We start from the raw sequence: 5,242 nt of genomic DNA, 5'->3' as shown, positions 1-5,242 counted from the left end.
ATACACAATCCACACGTTCATTTGTGGAATTCAGCCTAATGACATCAAAATAGCTAATACTGAGTTTAAACTGAAAGCAATGTAAGACAGATCTTAAGAATTTGGCCTAAAGGGCTTTTCTAAGATCACAGAAATCCAGTGGGAAAACTAGAAGTCAGCAAAGGCCAAGCACTCTCTTTGGCTTTTCAGTCAATGAGTTGTGTAAAAAAACTACACTGAGCAGCCCTGAAAAAAAAAAACACCCAGATATCAGCTTCCTTTAAAAACAGATCATTTTTCCTATCTATGAGCTAAAGATTTTTTTCCTTATTCTGTGAAGGGGTCTGCTATTTTAGGAAATATCTGTAAGTATTTTGGGTCTGTTTTAGCAGTTTTACTTTCTATAACATTTTCCCTTTGGAAACTACTTGCATGTTTTTGTGAAGTCAGTGTTAATTTCTCAGCCATATACTGAAAAAGAGGAAGAAAAGATGGTCGTGCAACTACAGCAGAGAGATAGTACCCGGGTTTTATTTCTAGGGTTACCTTAGTTCTGTTACATGATTTGGAGTTAGTATTTTTCTCTTTGTCACTATTTTCTTAGAATTATCAGGACCTCACTGGGATGCTGACACTCATTACAGTCACTCTTTTGTTCCAGTCTGAGCTCTTGCAGTCTGGTCTCTAACATCATCTTTCATGAGCCACATTCCAGGTCTGTGCACATAGGCTAATCCATGTAGGCTCAGAACACTCTGATCATTAAGTGTATGTGTACCTGCTTTGTACTGAGGCTTCTGTTAAAATGCAGTTCCTATTGATCCCATATTGGATTTCCTTCTAATCCTTCCGTATTAGCTAACCTTCTGCATCTTTGATAGGGCTTCCTATATAAATAACTTAAATCAATATGAAGTAGTTTTAACTAGGTTTCTTTTTACAGCTGGAGTTCTGAGACTCTTTTTCTGACCATGAGTCAGTAATGTGCTCTTGTGGCCAAGAAGAATGATATCCTGGGGTGCATCAGGAGGAGTATTGCCAGCAGGTTAAGGGAGGTGATTATGCCGCTCTACTCAGCCCTGGTGAGGCCTTGCCTGGAGTATTGCATCCAGTTCTGGGCTCCCAGCACAAGAGAGACATGGGGTGGGGGCCCCATGAATGTGGTGGGGGGCCTGGTGATGAAGGATACAGAGAAGGCAGAATTACTGAATGCCTTCTTTGCTTCAGTCTTCACTGCTAAGGGCAGCCCTCAGGAATCTCAGAGCCTAGAGATGAGAGAGAAAGCCTGGAGAAAGGAAGACTTTCCTTTGGTTGAGGAGCATAGGATTAGAGTTCTTCTTGGGCAAAATTGACATTCACAAATCCGTGGGCCCTGATGGGATGCACCAGCAGGTGCTGAGGGAGCTGGCAGATGTTGTTGCCAGGCCACTCTCCATCATCTTTGAAAGGTCATGGAGAACTGGAGAAGTGCCTGAAGACTGGAAGAAAGCCAATGTCACTCTAGTCTTCAAAAAGGGCAAGAAGAGGACCCAGGCAACTACAGGCTGGTCAGCCTCACTTCCATCCCTGGAAAGGTGATGGAACAGCTCATTCTGAATGTCATCTCCAAGCATATGGAGGAAAAGAAGGTGATCGGGGTAGTCAGCATGGATTCACCAAGGGGAAATCCTGCTTATCCAATCTGATAGCCTTCTATGATGGAATGACTAGCTGGGGAGATGAGGGGAGAGCAGTGGACATTGTGTACCTTGACTTCAGCAAGGCTTTTGACACTGTCTCCCGTAACAGCCTCCTAGGCAAGCTCAGGAAGTGTGGGTTAGATGAGTGGACTGTGGGGTGGGTTGAGAACTGGCTGAAAGGCAGAGCTCAGAGGGTTGTCACCAGTGGCACAGAGTCTAGCTGGAGGTCTGTGGCTAGCAGAGTTCCCCAGGGCTCAGTACTGTGTCCCATCCTGTTCAAGTTCTTCATCAATGACCTGGATAAAGGGACCGAGTGCCTCCTCAGCAAGTTTGCTGATGATACCAAGCTGGGAGGAGTGGCTGATAGTCCAGAGGGCTCTGCTATCATTCAGAGACCTGGACATGTTGGAGAGTTGGGCAGAGAGGAACCTCCTGAGGTTCAATGAGGGCAAGTGCAGAGTCCTGCACCTACAGAGGAATAACTCCATGCACCAGTACAGGCTGGGGGCTGACCTGCTAGAAAGCAGCTCTGCAGAGAAGGACCTGGGAGTACTGGTGGATGACAAGTTGACTACGAGTCAGCAAGATGCTCTTGTGGCCAATGGTATCCTGGGGTGCATTAGGAAGAGTGTTGCCAGCAGGTCGAGGGAGGCGATCCTGCCCCTCTACTCAGTCCTGGGGAGGCCTCATCTCGAGTTCTGTGTCCAGTTCTGGGCTCCCCAGAACAAGAGAGACATGGATCTACTGGAGAGAGTCCAGTGCAGGGCTACAAAGATGACTAGAGCATCTGCACTATGAGGAATGGCTGCGAGAGCTAGGCCGATTTAGCCTGGAGAAGAGAAGACTGAGGGGAGGTTCTTATCAATGTCTGTAAGTACCTGAAGGGAGGGTGTCAAGGGGATAGGGCTGAACTCTTTTCAATAGTCCCATGTGAAAGAATTAGAAGCAATGGGCACAAACTGAACCACAGGAAGTTCCGCCTGAATGTTAGGAGGAATTTCTTCACTGTGAGAGTGACAGAGCACTGGAAGAGGCTGCCCAGAGCGGTTGTGGAGTCTCCTTCTCTGGAGATATTCAAAACTTGCCTAGACGTGATCCTGTCTAACATGCTCTAGGTGACCATGCTTGAGTGGGGAGGTTGGACTAGATGATCTCCAGAAGTCCCTTGAGCCTCAGCCATTCTGTGATTTTGTGATTCTGTTAAATATAAATACGCTTCTTCAATAGTAAAGAACTACGTTACCCCTTGCTGAGACTCAAGGTTCAGTCCTTTTGACTTTAAAAGAGATTAGATTACAGTTTGTTTGCGAAAGTGGAGAATGCATTTAACAGTAATGTGACCTCAGGACAACCAAAATTACAGTCAATAGCAGATGAAGGGTGCCCTTGCCCAGATAGTGGATCCATCCCTGCATGGTTAAAGACTGTGAAACATCTCTTTTGGAACTGTTCAACTAAATCCACGCCTTTCTATTTAACTGCTTAACAGGGCATTAATTGTTAGATAACTCTTCCTCAACACTTCTGTAATTTTCTTCTTGTTTCCTAATTTTAAGAGTATGGATAACTGTAACTGCAACAATCATACAGCAGATCCCAAGCTAGAGAAAGACAAATCATTATTACTTTCTGTATTTTACACTCTATAAAACATAGACAACATTCGTGCTGCTTCCACAGTCATGTGTAAAGTCTCCTGAAAATAGAGGTCTCCTTTGGCTAAGAGCTGCTTAGGTTGCGGTTCAGAGCTATAATGAAAAGTAAACCAAAATGCCATAATCACATAAGTTAGACATTTTAGTGGGTTCTTAACCATTCTGATGTTGATCTAAACTTCTCAGCACCCATCTCTAATATCTTACAGCACTTCTACTCATTTGAGTAGAATTGCATATGTTGTACAAGAGGAGTGTGATTTAATGAAGAATTGTCTACTGCATTTCAAACACTGAGGTTTTTTTGTATCTCCTACTGGCATCCCCCCATGAGGCAATAAAAGATCAAGTTGTTCTCTTCCATCATGGTTCTAGGTAAACCTAAATGAGTATAAAAGGATATAAGTACTACATATATACAAATATATTACATATGTTTCAAATATGAAATGCTTCTTTTCTGAACCTTCAAGAAACTTTTGAAGGCCACACTGTAACCTTCATCAGTCCAGTTGGCATAACTATCTGCATTCATTAGAAACAAGATGGAGGTCTGAAAGGTCTACAGGAAAATTACATGCTTATAAAATGGAGAAGTGGCATAGATATGGTTTGCGTTCAGCAGAGTATAAAACAAGGAAGTAATAACACATTGCCTTTCTGCTGCTTGGGATCTGTTGTTCAATTGTTGCAGGTTAAAGTTCATTGTCTTTTTAGAAATTCTACTGATTATATCAAAGAGATTAGCAAGTGGAAAATTACTGAAAATAAATTCTGAGGGAGAATCTAACAAAGTCACATGCACCTTGTTGAGCAAAGAGGAGCACCATAGGCCAAAAGAAAAGGAAAAAAAAAAAAAAAAAAAAAAGACTGAACGCTTCTGATGCACTTAGAGCATGCTGGAGAGGAAGCCTGCAATGTCAAGACAGTTAAGAGTTCAGAACTGAAAGGACTCACGAAGGGTAACTGTACGGCTGAGTAAATTTGGCTGTCCAGTTTCAGGCTGACTCTTTGAACAAACAATTTGCCTTGGTGGACAGCATATCATCTAGCTTCCCTCCAAGCAGAAAGAGTCAGAGCTGGGCTCGGGAGGGTGACGAGGGAGCTACTGGCTCTGCTGCCCAGCCCGCACCTGCATGTGGCCGAAGTCTGTAATGCCGATGGCTGGCAGGTTGGAGCAGTGCACGAAGATGAGGCGGCGGCCGGTGATGCCATTGTCCCTAAAGCACTCCTGGGCAGGGCAGCAGGGGAAAGGCAAATGGGCCCCTGGTGGCAGGTCGCCCTCGGCTATATACCCCCCCACGCCCGATTAAGAGCATCCGTTTAAGGATACGGTGAGGCCTCAGGTTTGGAGCTGGTGTCCAGCCGCGGCCAGCAGCCCCCACCCACAATGGCCCAATGCGGCAGCTCCGCACCTCATACTGGGAGAAGCCGAGCTCCCCCATCCACTGCGCCACCTCCGCCGCGCTCCAGGTTAAGAAGGGGCGGGCGGGCCGCCGCCTCGCGGCCCTGTCGGCCTTCCCTGGCCTCTCGGGTTCCTCGGCCTCCGCCGACCCCTCGAGTCCCTCGGCCTCCCCGGTTCCCTCGGCTTCCCCCGACTCCTCGGGCCCCTCCGTCTCCCCAGGCCCCTCGGGCGCATGGCTCGACGTCATCCTCGCGGCCGCGGGCCTAACCGCGGTGTCATGGTAACGCGTCCTTCCGAGCCGTGGGTTCCCAAGGCGACCGCTACTTCCGGGAGGTACCTCCGATATTCCCCTCCGCCGTCCCCCTGTGGACTCCGAGGATTGGCTCTGCAAAGCTGCTCGAGTCCTACGCCCCTTGGCTTTGCGGAACTCATGCTTGGGCGGCTTCGTTGTCGAGGAGGAAGTCTGAGGCGGCAGCACCGAGACACCGCCTCCTGTCTTGCACGCAGCGGCTCGGCTTTTCCCG

Source organism: Rhea pennata, chromosome 5 (genome assembly GCF_028389875.1).
Source record: "Rhea pennata isolate bPtePen1 chromosome 5, bPtePen1.pri, whole genome shotgun sequence".
Lineage (NCBI taxonomy): Eukaryota > Metazoa > Chordata > Aves > Rheiformes > Rheidae > Rhea > Rhea pennata.
The sequence above is the reverse complement of the archived record's forward strand: the minus strand, read 5'-3'. Positions refer to the sequence as shown.